Here is a 15,219-nt window from a genome sequence, read left to right on the forward strand (position 1 = left end):
GGAGCTGCAAATTTTGAGTGGTGAAAGGTCAAGGTCATCCTTCAAGGTCAAATATCAAATATATGTTTTTAAGTTTCACGAACACAGCTCTTGTTAACAATTATAAATACCCTTTTTTATATAAATTTTCTTTTGAAATGTGACACTTAAATGACCTTTGCACCAATAATATGAGATATAATTTGTGCTCATATGCTTTTTAATTACTCTATATGATATCATTCGTATGATTCATGTGTTTTCTTTTTTTTATCTGCCACTTCTGTTGTGTTGTATGAAAAATACACATACAATTTATTTGAAAGCTCAAGAGATAAATAACAGCATACCACAGTCTGCTCCTTTTTACATGACTCGATGGTAATTAGTCCCAAATTCTATAGGCAGAGGGGGTAATCACGTGATTATCAAGATGGCGACGTCCATGCCGAGGCCGGTTTTTTTCGCCGTTTTATACCATTTAATAACTTGTATTATTTGTAAAATCCGTCCACTTTCCAGCCATATTAGCAAGAAGGTTACTGACGTTTATTTCATAGTAATATTCGCTCTATATCTCGACTGTATTCGGTGGGAAATATTTAGCGGAATGACCTAATTAGGGCTCCACTAAGAAAATTTGCGGGGAGTTAAGTCGAGATACAAAGCGAATTTACTGATAAGGATGGAAAGTAGGCGTCCTTAAACAATTAAACAAGATTAATAATGTGTTGAAAACGGCGAAAAATATCTATCTCGGCGTGGACGTCGCCAGCTTGACTATCACGTGATAACCCCCTCTGTTTATTGCCAAGGGCAAATTTGCAGATTTGACTCTGTGAGCATTCTCTTTTGGGACACTGGTGACTTTATGAGAAGTTATTGATATCTGAGAATAAATTCAGTTGTATATGGCTAGTTTGAAGGATTATTTCGTTATTTTATATTTGGTTGTTATATGCAAATGTGTGTGTGTGTTGTAGGGATTGTTTTACTTGTAAGATACACATTGACTTGCTGGGAGATATCGCCAAAGCAGTATACAACTGCTCTTCTTAAATTAAACCAATGCAAGCTGATACAAATTGGGGACCGCATACAGTTTATTCTCGTTATTATAAAGACTAGCAATATCCTAGTATGATAAATACAAAAATACCGATTCCTCACCCTTTTCCACTTCTGTAAACGAAACTGCATCACCCTAAAAATAAGGGAGAAAGCAACCGTATCAAGAAAATCTCGAGAGATTGGAAGGGCAATGCCAAGTAAATTTTTAATTGGTTTGTACTGGTTCTTCGCTGTAAGAATTATCAGGGCTGTACACTTTTTTACGTACACAAAAAATAGAGACAGACATGAAGTAGAGCTTAGAAGATCTGAGACCGAAAGACGGAATCATTAAAACTGTAAGACAGTATGGGCACATAAAATATGCCTACGTCCGTTATGAATATTTTTAGGCTTAACAATACACAACTGAAAACTATTTATCTGATAGCTATGACAATCATAACATGAACTTATTTACGCTACATTTATTATTATGCAAATATATGTTTACATGCGTATGAGTTTTAACAACTACATCATGGCACCTAACGGTTATCTCAATCAAATATTGTTCAGTGAATACATAAACAACACATTCACCAATCAAATATATTTTTTAATGTGTACATGCGTTCCACATGTGTCCGACCTGATCGAATATTATTAATATCCAGTAGTTCAACGTTTAAATATGTTTTGCGTTATTCAATAATTCCATAACCTAACACAATACTGCTGTTTAATCATTGCATCGCGGTTATGAGTGTTTATTTACTACAGTTACGGCGGAATCTTTAATGTCTTCTTTTACAGACTAAACTGATAACGAACCGCAATATATTGCCCTTATGTGATAGCGACATAGAATGATTTATGAATTGTTTAAAAAATATAGGGTTTTACTACTATTAGCTGTCCTACTATCGTGTATCGCTTCGTGTGTCGTGCCTTGCGTTCAAAGGGGACGCACGAAACACGAAGCGACGCACGATATTTTGCGCGACAGTCGCGGCGACGCACGATATTGTATTATTCAAATATTGCCCATATTATCCGAATCTCGTGTATTGCGGTCTAATTTCACGCGATATTTGTACTGTTCAAATATCGCTGTAATAATATCGCCTGTCGACTGTCGCGTTTTCAAAAAGTTCGAATGCGAAGTCGCCCTTTTATATGTGATATATCGTCCTTTGAACACGACCGTCGCACTTAACGAGCGCGACCGTCGCCATTTATAAACGCGACCGTCGCCCTTTTATATGCGAGATAGTTCCTATAACTCAGGTTAATCGTTTGAGAGCAAATAGAGAGAGATCTCATTTCGATTATTTAGTGCACATTTGTTTTTGTTAATGTGATAATTTCTGCACCAATTATTACAAAATAGTTTGAATGTTTTCAACTGTATAACATTTTTAAATGTGTACTCTATCTGAGTTTCGCATGATTTTTTTTTAAATATTTTTTTTAATGCCGGACAAAGCTTTCTGCTGAAACATGGCGGACATACGCGTGTGCTTCGCCCATATTCGAACCAGGGTCTTTACATTAGACGGGGCTAAGTGCGCTAACCACTGATGTGCGGAGGCATACTATAGCTATAGTTACATGTGCTCTATGTCAGGAATTCACGTGATTAAGGCCCTAGTGCATTTCTTTGACCTTTTATACAAATTACTATGCAGAACAATGTACAATGCCTTGCTTGGGTGAGGTAAATTAAATTTATGAAATAAAGAACTAGTCTTAAGTCTACATTAAACGCACATAAACAAGTTTTAACCTTTAGTGTTTGAGGACCGAATAGCATTGAACGCATGTACGTGTATTATGCAATCATTAGTTATAGGCTGCTTATAACAAGGAACTTACCAGCGATGAACTATTCATATTCGACTTTCAATCTTCTACCGCTTCATTGATCTGTACTCGGGGAAAATGTGTTAACTTGTACCCATGTGCCTGTAAATATAAAAAATTAAAATGCTCTTTTCTAGATAACGTCTTTTTATTTAAAACGTTACACCGTTCAATCGGACATTTTACGCCGTCATGGCCGTGTATGTAATTTTTCTAAAGTATGCTGCTTCCGCATAATTATATTTAAAGAATATAAAATCGGTTTCTCCAGAAAACAGACTTAATGCACTTTTAGTTAATTGTAAACATGAAAAATGAAATTAAATTATTAATAAAATATAATGAAGAAACGGTGCTATGAAACACACAATTTACGTCACTTTTTTCTGTTTGTAATTTTTTTAAAATTCTGCTGTGCGCGTTAATTTCAAGTTTTGATTATAAATAAATACATGTTTGCATTTGTTATTCCATGCACTTTTACATAGTATAAGATTTGCTAATATTTCAGTTTAAACAAGAATGACAGGGAACAAAACTTACCGGATAATGAACGTAACATCGCTATCAGCGTTCATTTTGTTGTTGTTTACGCTGCATGAAAACGGAAATGACGTCAAAAAAGAGAACTTTGAAATTGGCGGCAAATTTTAACGTTGTCTGTTTTTTTTTGCGATGAAATAACGTCAAAATTGACAAAATTATCTTCGAAAACACAAGGGCCACCGGACTATTTTGTTACGCGTAACGTTGAATTTGTTTCATATTTTGCATAAGAATATGGTTTAATTATATCATTTTTAGGATAGAAATAACATGGAAACATCTCAAAATGTTCACAATTGAAATGTAAGGACGATAAAATTGGTTAAATTGGTTTCTGCTGGTTACCGATAATTTCCATGAGTGTTATTTTAGCAAGTACACTAAAAGTCGCGATTGTGCAAAATAGCGTGCGACGTACGTGGATGATTTAAATATAATTACCATTTGAACAATTCATAAAGGAAAATAACGGTTAACAATCTACAAGAACATATGCATAAGGTGTTCATTCACATGTTTAATATTATTTACCTCTTAAACATTAGAGAAGAACAAGTATTTAAGATAGATTAATGCCAATTTACTCCCTCTACTCGTATGTGTTACCAGAGTACGTTTGGCTTTTGCCGTGAATCACATATCATTATATGGCTGCTGAAAACTCAAAATGAAACATAGTTTATGCAATCTTTGTAGTCGCTTTGCATGATACATTTCAGCACATTTTGATTTCAAATTGTAATCTTGTCTGTTTGCACACACCACAATTCATTGTGTTAGAATATGTAAACACGACTATATGCATACCTAATTTTAAAGTAAATATACGGGGAACGTATTCGAAATCAGAAAAAACAGTGAGCATATTCTCTAAACGTTTGTCCGACATTGACACATTTACTAAATACCATTATCTTTTTTTCATTTTTGATATGTTCATTGATCGATAACGCAAAAGAATGACAAGATAAAAGCAGTGTACGCAAACAAATTACAGGCTATTGAAAAACTGTTCAACTTCCTGAAAGATAAAGTCCCCACATTTCATTATATAAATTGATTTGCCATGTGTCATTGAAATTCCTTATTCGCGGTTGTACGCCTTCTGTTATCAGCTGAAATTACTTGGATGATATCGTAGTAGGGGGGTGGCGTTAAGTGTTTGTCATCGAAATGAAAAATCCTAAGTGCGGTTGTTATAAATAGAAAGTTTTTACGGACGAAATTACTCTTCAAGAACACGTTAGAAGTGATCACAATCATCTTTAAACAATATAAAAAACGAGTTTTGAAGAAAACTTATATGTTTTAAATTGAGACATACTTTTAATAATATATGACAACAACAAAAGCACAAAAAACTACAACGTTCTACTGAACATCAGTTAAAACAATTATTAATAAGGCATTATTTCACAGTGTTCAATTCTGTTTTCATATTGCGCATAGTAGTTTCAGAAGTTTATCGAAACATTGCATTCCAATGAAACTGTTTTATCTTCAATGGATGATTTGTAAACATTGAGCAGTCGTTCTAGAATTTTGTAATTACAAATCATACTTGAAAATTTTAATATATTTAAAGGGACTAAACGAACTATAAATGTAATGTTTTCATCTTCAAGTTTCTGTATTGTTGATAGTATATTTGTGTGTCGAGATGTTTTGTAATGTTCTGTGGGATTCATTCTCTCACCATTTAGAGTTTCAGCAGTCCAAGTCAAAAATTTCAAAATCGGCGCGAATGTAATTTTTCGACCAAGAATTAACTGCAAAAAATAGACTTTCCATATTTATCATTGTCAGCAGGTTCATTAGCAGAAGCATCGCGACCATGCTCAAACAGCTACTTATGTATCTACGAAAACAATGTAGTTAAATGAAAGGGCATGATTTGATAGAAGAAAACGACAAACACAATGATAATACATTGTTTGTGAGTTTTCATGCAATTTTTTTGTTTCGCAAATATATTTGCAGTTTAGTTTCATTTTAAGCCAATGTGTTTTATGTTGTGAAATTTTGACCGTTTTCCGGCTTCGACTGTCAAACTCGGTAAATATACTTAATCGGACCCGGTCGATATTAGACTGTACCCGAGTTGTATTCTCGCCCAAAAGCCGATGTCGTAAAACGCGCTACCGAATATCTTAAACTTCTCTTTAAAAAAATGCATCAACATGCTTTTTTAGTATGCGTTTCGATAATATAGAGGCCATTTTACAGAAAATTGACATAAATGTGAATATAATTAATTTAAAAAAAATCCGACAACGACCGATTTATCTTTAAATTTCCCGGGTACGTTTTAGTATATTTACCGTACCCGGGGTTCATGTTAGTATACTAAGAGTACCCGGGGTACATGTAAGTAATTCCCGAGCCGACAATGACCAATCGAGCCAAAGTAGCAGTGATCTATAAATACACCAATTTGTTCAAGCTTAATAGTGTAGGGTTACACTTTACATGTTAAAACCATGTCAGATATAAACAAGGGAACACATGTTACTTAATTTTCAAATAACCAATAGCCCAAAGATGCGAGTCATTACAAACGCGCAACATAAAGCATAAATAACTAGGGTCACCGCCTTAAACCCCTCATTATAAGATAGAGAGGCTATACCGTTCGGAGGGTCCACACTATTTCTACCATAGTCACCGCAAGTTATATTTCTACAACATCGTCTTCTATTAATATATTAAATGCGAAACAGAGGATAAGTAAATCTTATTTGTAATACGGCAACTATAACGTTTTGTGTATTGCCTGGTATTGTATACTAGCATTAAATACTAAATTATATTGCGGCCTATGAGAAGCTCAATAATCAAAATTACCCATTATTCATCTCATGGGACAAATAACAATTTAAATCATTCATAATATTTAAGTGTTATCATTAAAACATGATTGTATGATAAGTTTTACAATTTATGACAACATAATCAAACTTCATTCAGTTTATGTGTGTGTAACAATGACTGGAATAAGCTATACAGTTTGCAGAATCCAGTTTGAGTCTTAAAACATAGGTTCATTTTCTTCTGTAAAGATTCGTTAATGGCGGGCATTGTATTATCCGCTTTAAATATCTTAATTTAACGCACAAATTTGATCAGGAAGTTTGAATAAAATACGTCAAGTTTGTCTTTATTTACTTTTATCGTACGAACAAAAGCACCGTTTTAAGGAAAATATTATTGAACATTAAATACCCGTATCACAGTTTACAATGTTTGCTTCAATGGAATGCGCTCTTTATGCAATCGTATACACGTTTAGACATTTTCTTCTTAAACGACTATTGTTTTTCGTGTGTGGTTTTATTATAAGCGTCGGTAAAACAAAATACAAAACATTTTGAGAGGATTGAAATAACTGAATCGCAAACAATGTCAACGCTATTATGGCAAACCCTCCACATCACTTTTGTTGGGAAATAAACTATTTTTTGTGTTGTCGTTGCAATTGTTATATGTTGGTACAACATAAACGTTAATGTATTAGTATATTAATCTACGAATAACCAAGAATAAACGAGAATATACGAGAAGCTTATCATAGTGTAGAGTGTAAAATTAATAAAACTGTATATGCTTTTGAATATGACAAGGAATGAGAAGTACGCATTTCTTTTGAAATGCATTTATATATGCATTTAATAATAAAAAGGAGACTTCTTTCCGTTTTCAATATCAATCGCGGCACGAATATAAATCAAGAAAGCAATAAATGTCGAATACGATGTAGAACACGCCAAATGTTAACAGAAAATCGCCGCAATTACCTACTTCCTGATGGGATTAAGTTTCGACATTTCAAATTTATTACAAAGGAATGTTTATCCTATCTCAAGATTTCTTGAAGGTGGTCATGTGATAGTATTCTTCTGTTATCAGTTGAAAGCTTCTTGTGCTTCTTTGGATGAAGGGTATTGGAAAATTGTTTTACGTTTAAAGTGGCATAATAAAGTATGTTAGGTAAAATCACATTTTGCAAAATACTTAAATTCAAAAGAAAGGAACGCTCGTCTTTTACATGTCACATACAAATGCAAATTGAAAATAAAACGAAACATGAGTTTAAATTAGTAGTCCTAAATATTGAAGATGAAGTTCCAATTTCAATACTAAACCCTAAAGAGCTTTTCATTTTGCGCACAGCTTCATATTTATTGTATACACAATCACAAAACCATATCTAAAAGTTTACCTTGCTGAAAACAGCAAACATACAGTCTAATGACGTCATTTAATAATGGTTTGGCGTTACTTGATGTTATCATGTTCTTTTTCTGCCATATAATGTGTGATTTACTTTCAAAATACAGACAGAAAATTGAATAATGATGTGATCTATCGCTGATCAATCAGGTTATTTTGAATACACATTAACTAAGTTATCTGTTACACAAATCCAGAACAACTCGCGAAGGCTTCTTTTTTAAAGCGAATTTAAAACATATAATTATGCATTCAACACTAACCTTGTAGTGTTACTATCTGCAATCCGTTTATACTTTTATTGAATAAGTGATATTCGTTTTCTTACTGCCATTCGCTATGAGACTAATACATATACATAAAAGCAAATCAATATTACAGTACATGCAGAAACATACATACTGTGTATACCATTTTGTTAAGGCAACATTATCAATTTACTTTTATATAAAAGAAGCACTGGTAACGCTCAATTATGGAAATGTATTATAAAGAGTTAGTGTTTGCTCTTATATATTTTATTTTTTTTTCAGAGTTAAATAGCCAGGACACAAAAGCAAAATCAAACGATAAACATCTAAATTCACGACTTGTTCAAACAGCACTGCAGATGGTGTTGTAAACAATTTGAACGAAAACAATATTAACACTCTTGAAGACTCCGTCAATTCAAATTGGAGACGTTCTTTAATGATAAAAATTACACAAATTCAAGTTCAGTAAATGAGTTCACATGAGAAAAAATAGTTTTTGCAGCTTATTTCTAAATCTTTAGCGATATTTCTCTCCTGTGTATGCATTTCTTTCATATAATACTCACGATAGACGATATAAAATGTGTAAGATACTTAAACATCAACCTTTACACGTGCGTGCGTTAATAGTTTCCTCACACATTGCTGTATAAGCTTCTGTAATAACGAATGTTTAATAAATGTTAAGTATAACGAATGTTTAATAAATGTTAAGTGCGCAGCGGAATGTCCAATGTAAATTCAAGTTGTGTGTCGCGTATACATGTATGCCTTCTTTAAAGTCACACACCTTGAAATTAAATACATGTAAATCAAAACATACAGATGCAATTTGAAAGTGTGCAAAATTGTCACCAAAATGTTAACCTAGTTAGAAAGTTTTTTTTTGTTTTATTTTAAAACCGAAAGTAGGATTTCTATACGTATAAGTCTATTTCGACAAACGCGATTACTTTAAAGTTTTAAAGCAAAAAGGGCGGATTTCTACCTAGTAACCACCAGATATATTCTAATTGACATAGATACAATTAAATTTATAGCCTTTTAGCAAGTAATTCATTATTTCTCAAACGGTACCGCTTTTAAAACCGAAAGTAGGATTTCTAGACGTATACGTCCATTTCGACAAACGCAATTATTTTTACGCTTTAAAGCGCAACAGAGACGGATTTCTACCTGATATATTCTATTGGACATAGATAAAATATGTGTCTTATCTATACTTAAATTTACTATGCCATGTATTTCATTTCAAGATGTGTGGATTTAACGAGGTGGTTTTAGGTTATTGCCTCTTTATGACTTAAGCCTTTTTGAGGCAATCCAAGTTAGAAGAGAACCCGTAAGTGAATCTCTTTTGAAGAAGCCTAAGTTATTATTTGAAGACAAACATATTTAAATGCCCATTTAATAAATAAACAAGATAATAAAAATACAAAAAATAAATAATTAAAATCACACAAGTGCAAATTCAATATCTACTTTTTAACATTTGAATATTAATTAAACTGCAACATTAAATAATATATTCTACTAAATTCCATTTCAATTGTTTCACACAATTTCAGAACCCAAAATAGTTACAATTGCAGATCACAATAGAAACGCAACACAAATTGTGTAAAAATGCTTGTGGACAGAGCTTAGATGAACGTGCATAATAATTAAACAATATGAAATAGTAGTAATCTAAACTTATAATGGCTGTTTATGCCTTAACTACACTTTTTTCTCTTCGTAGTTTAAGGAACAGCTCATATTACGCATTGATCATACTTGATGTCCGTACCAAACCCTATATTTTCTTTGAAATCTGTTAAAACCATATATTTTAATGAACGTATTTCTTAACAAACAAGATATGTGTTTGTCAAAAACACAATGTCCCCTACTGCGCCGCCTTGATTTATTAATTGTGTTTTTACCATTTGGCAGGTACAGATAATTATCTCCCTTTGAAGCTTATTACTTCCCTTGGATTGTTTTTTCCCTTTGACCTTGAAGGATGACCTTGACCTTTCACTACTCAAAATGTTCAGCTCCATGAGATACACGTGCATGCCAAATATCAAGTTGCTATCTGAAGGGACATTGAAGTTATAAGCATTTTTCGAAACCTATACGCAGAAACCTAAAGTTTGACGGAAAGACAGACGGACGGTCCGATCACTATATGCCCTCCTTCGGGGGCAAAATTTTTTTACATACTTTGAAGATTTCGGTCTCCAGCTAACAGTAAAGTATGGTAAAATTTTTTTTTAATCTGTTAACATCGATTTCATCGATATCACAAGCTGTGTGATACAAAAGACAGGTGTAGTTATAGCAAGGTTGCCCCAACTTGGTTCTAACATCAAACATATATATTTATTTGTGTCACGTTACAGGATAAAACATAAATGATTTGAGCATAAACATCTCTATTGGTCGTCAGCCTGTGTTATATCACATATTATTCAATATCAATAGTCCTCAATATCAGAGAATTATTGAAACCAGAATGTTTCGTTGTAAATTGTTTGTCCCCGGGACAGATTTATTTAACCATAATTAAGTAAGGTCATATTCAGAATCTATTCTTCCAAAAAAGTAAAATTCTAAATATAGTCTACAGTCGATACTATTATTACAACGTATGAAGTGAAACGGTCCTAAAATATGTTTTAAGCGTCTCAAGCGAATGATAGTATATAACACAAGTAATAACTTCAGATTTCTGACAAAGTTAAGTAAAACAAAGAAATACATAAGATATTGAATTTCGCAAGTTTCTGGTTATAAGAAATACAAATATACATAAAGAGATAAAGTGAAAAATATAAATCTTGGTTACAGCTGCTAGACGTTTGGCAAACAATACTCGTTTAAAGAAATAAAGTCACAACCCATAAACACTTTATGTATTAATATATTCCAGTAGTTAAATTGCATGTGAAAAAACCTGTTTTTTTATTATTTAGCAGCCTAGACATGAAGAGATATAATTCAGTCGAATTTGATTGTTTGAGTCTAGAAGGAGTTTTATACAGCCTGTGACGATGATTTTGAAATCAATCGATTTACCCAGTTGATTCAGTTTCAACGATTAGTAGTGAATTAGCGTGGTTTTGTGAATGCATTCATAATTTTACGGGTACACAAAATTGTGCGTTTAGTCATGGTAATGTTGTTAAGTACTGAATTAATTCGGTGTACTTGGAAATATTTGGGCGTATAGAGTAGTCTCTCGCGATCAATTGGCGAATTTGTTTTAGGGCGTATTGAAATTCGTCTTCTTATTCTCTGAATAGAGTCATTTCTGTTTGGGTCACGGTAGAAACTAAGGTCACAATTCATTTTAAATAATTCATGTGATGGAACACCCATTTCATCTACATCATCAGGCAAGTATTTAGGGGTTACAATTGTGTTTATCTTCTATGGCAGAGTCAGTCATCAAGAAGGCCAATGCAAGGTTAAAGTTTTTATATCGAAAGAAGGAGTTTTTATCCACAGATACTAGAAGGCTTCTAGTCATGTCTTTAATTCAGTGCCACTTTGACTTCGGTTGTTCTGTTTGGTACTCTGGTTTTACCCAAATGTTAAAAAACAAGTTACAGGTCACCCAAAATAAACTTATCAGGTTCATATTTAATTTGAATCCTAGGTCTCAAATTGGTAAAGAACATTTTACTAGATTTAACTTGTTGCCTATTGATAGTCGAGTAAACCAGATCACACTTTGTCATTTTTTTTAAATAGCTCAAAGTTGGCTACGCCATATTTGGGAGATAATTTTACTCCAGTTAGTAATATCCACAATAAGAATACTAGGTTCGGAGTTAGAGCACAGTCAGACTCACTTAATACCGATCTTTACATGCATGATTGCAACATGTATGCCATTCCAAGGGTCAATGGGTATGGCAAAAAGTCATTTGCTTTCAATGGTTGTACTCTCTGGAACTCTCTTCCTCAACATATCAGAGAGTCAAAAGTATTTCTTCTTTGAAACACATTGTTAGGGAGCATTTTTTTAGACAAGTATAATTTTAATATGCATCTCTTTACGATTTCTTACTGTTGATTTAATACGATTGTTAATATAGATAAATTTATCGTATCTTATCTAGTTTCTGTAAGATTATTTTATAGCGAGGCAACTAATTATGTAAAACTTTTAAACACTTGAAATGTGATAACTTCTAAATAATGCCTAGTCAAGAACATATCAGAATATATTCTATACACATTCTTACACAAGTAAGTGTAATTTTAATATGTCATACGTGTTTTATTATTATATACTGTAATATTATCATATACTGTGATATTATTATTTACTGTGATATAAAACGATGTCTCCTATGTCATACAATATTATATCAAAAGGATCATAATGGAAATAAGGGTTGCATTGCAAACCCTGTATTGTGCAATCCTTAACGTAAAATGTTAGCATGGCTTTGTTTATACATGCAGGTTATTTGCATTATTTATTGTGTGTATATAACCTGCTGCCATGTAAATCTATGCATTTTATGTTGAAATAAATCTATCTACATGTATCTATCTTTCTATATATATATCCATTAATTATAAAAAAGGGCAATATGATTAATTATGAAGACTATAAGACAATCTTTGGTTTGCGGTGAGCAGTTTGGTATTGAATATAAAGTTTGTTGATACCTACTTGGAAGTGCTGTTATGTACTTTTAGAATCCAATATTATTCTAAAAAAAGAAGATAGTGTTTACCTTAGTTTGACTTACTAAGTTTTGCTGCTCATTCTTGTAAAAAATGATCCATTTGATTTTTTTTTCGCCTCTTGAACATTTTAGTGTTAACTTGGTTTAGCAATTGTATACATATGCACACATGCATACAATACAACTTTACACCAATGGTATAACATTTTAATGTGCTCTACCTGCTAGGGTCTAGACTCGTAGAAATAACACCAATTTTTTTTTTATGTTAGAACAATTTGAGTTGTGATATATCTAAAAAAGTGTATTAAGTCAATGTGTTGCTTGTTATTTTGTTAAATAACATTTCTATGAAGTCAACGAATAGCTTACACTCGTTATTTAAATAAATTTCTTCTGAAATTCAAGGCTTCGTACGTGTGCTCCAATGGTTCAGTACCAAGTTTGGTGTTTTGATACAAATCTGAAATGGATAATATAAAACATCAAAAGTTTGGAAACATATACATGACAGTTTAACAGTTTTGTTTTGTAACGTGAATTTAACAAGTCTTCATGTATTGCACTTTAACTAAGGATTTGAAATGACAATTGTAAAAATAATCTTATAAAATATTGCACTCTTAGCTAATATCAAAAGCTATCTTACGTCCGTCGTCAACATGACCGACTTTGACGAACGCTTTCAAGCAGTCATATATGAAAACAAATTGAGCCTGAAACGAACATAATAAAACAAATGAGACTGCAAAATAGTGTATTAATCGAATTGACTACTAAATAATGTTTTAACATACGGTCATTTAATTATCCTTCCAATACTTACTATTGTGCATAAAGGAGCTAAATTACACTACGAAACAACCCGTGTGCAACGGAATTTGGAGAGTCGTTAAGGCTTTTGTGAATATGCGTATAACACATGCTTTACTTTGATGTCAGACTCTGGCGTTATTTAGTGAAATGATAGATTGGTTAAATTATTAATCGTTTGATTGTGGCAAATGTGGCCAAATTATTAATGTTTGATGAGTTTAACTCTTTATTTTACTTAAACAGTTCATGTGTATGGTTTTGGCAAGGTTAAACCTATGTTTTTCTTCATATTCGTTAATTACCAATACCTCAGTCTGAACCATGTTGCATCGGTGTTCACGCATGTCCAATATAAGTTGGTAGATATCTGCGTCGTCATGGTCACGGATATTTTGCAGTAGATGATCTACCGCGATATAAATTCCTGTTCTCCCAGCACCATCGCTAGCATTGAAAACATTTTTGCAATACACTTCAATTGTTCTCCTACCATATGTAATAAACATGGGAAGGTTAACACATCACTACCGAAACAGACACATGAGATAATGCGCACATCTTTAATTTGCTAAGACAGTAAAGAATTTATGAATTTGAAAGTCACTAACGTAGACTTTTTTCAGAAAAATAGTTTTATGTGTTTGGTTGTAAATGTTTGTGATGATATTGCTATCTGCAAATATACAAATAATTAATGCTGAACGAATATTGAATAGACTAGCTATATACAGCTTTACCCGCAATGGACAACAATAGGGCCACCATTAACTGCCGGGGTCTTTGCTTTCTGTACTGCTTTTACAAAGTCAAAGAACATTACGGGCTTTTCCGGACACCCGGCGTCTGACCATTTATTGAACCAGAAATGCTTTATACGCCTGTGCTCATTGTTCTAAAATTGAAAATTAATTATACATTTTCTATGTTTTTTATAAATGAAACTTCCGTACAAACGATATGTTATTATAGTATCACAATGAATCTACTTGATATGTTGGTCGAATAGATTTTCTTCAACGATGACATGTACAATTATATACACACGTTAAACTATTATAAATATATTCAAAGTTTACAAGTATTATTGTTTTAATATTGAACGACCAAAATATATATAAGCCGTGTTCTGAGAAAACTGGGCTTAATGCATGTGCGTAAAGTGTCATCCCAGACAAGCCTTGTAGTCCGCACAGGCTAATCAGGGACGACACTTTCCGCCTAAACTTGATTTTTCGGAAAGGAGGGACTTTCTTAAAACTAAAAATACCATAAAAGCGGAAAGTGTCGTCCCTGATTAGCCTGTGCGGACTGCAATTCACGAATGAAGTAAAATTATTGAAAGGTTTCGTGAAATATGTTGTAAACTGGAATTTTAAACCGTATGCACTTAAATTTAAATAAATAAGAACTATCAGACAAAGAAGTCTAAAACATGCTTGAAATATATGAGGGAAACTTAAAAGAGTGTTTGATGAAATAAACAACGCAACGCTTGAAAGAAAGAGCAGGACTATTTTGACCGTAATAAACCGTAGTCAATTTAGTTAAATTAAAACACCGTTTCGTTTAAGGAGATTTTTTAACTTAAGCTGTGTAAGACGATATACTATGTTATTTTTAAACGAAAACAATATAATTTTACCATTATTTAAATTGAGATCAATAACGTCCTACCATCGGTTTTACTGATTTTGAATTAATTGTACCTTACTACTTAAAAATGTATGTGCTTTAAGTTATTCATACATTTTGTTTACAAATACGTCATGTTTGAGAATTAATTTTAG

General features: G+C 32.5%; 1 protein-coding gene and 2 long non-coding RNA genes across 10 annotated transcripts in view; all 3 read right to left on the reverse strand.

The window, feature by feature from the left end:
* The window catches only part of LOC127853269 (receptor-type tyrosine-protein phosphatase eta-like), a 91,335-nt gene that overhangs the window by 47,146 nt on the left and 28,970 nt on the right, over window positions 1-15,219 (reverse strand). The gene's annotated exons all lie outside the window — the stretch shown is intronic.
* On the reverse strand, window positions 1,149-3,489 carry LOC127853271 (uncharacterized). Its single transcript, XR_008036546.1, has 3 exons — window positions 3,439-3,489; window positions 2,908-2,997; window positions 1,149-1,183 (listed from the first exon to the last, which is right to left on the reverse strand). It is a non-coding gene; the product is annotated as an uncharacterized LOC127853271 (long non-coding RNA).
* Window positions 11,334-14,140, reverse strand: LOC127853270 (uncharacterized). Its single transcript, XR_008036545.1, has 3 exons — window positions 13,741-14,140; window positions 13,266-13,332; window positions 11,334-13,079 (listed from the first exon to the last, which is right to left on the reverse strand). It is a non-coding gene; the product is annotated as an uncharacterized LOC127853270 (long non-coding RNA).

This window comes from Dreissena polymorpha, chromosome 12 (genome assembly GCF_020536995.1).
Source record: "Dreissena polymorpha isolate Duluth1 chromosome 12, UMN_Dpol_1.0, whole genome shotgun sequence".
In the NCBI taxonomy this organism is placed as follows: Eukaryota; Metazoa; Mollusca; class Bivalvia; order Myida; family Dreissenidae; genus Dreissena; species Dreissena polymorpha.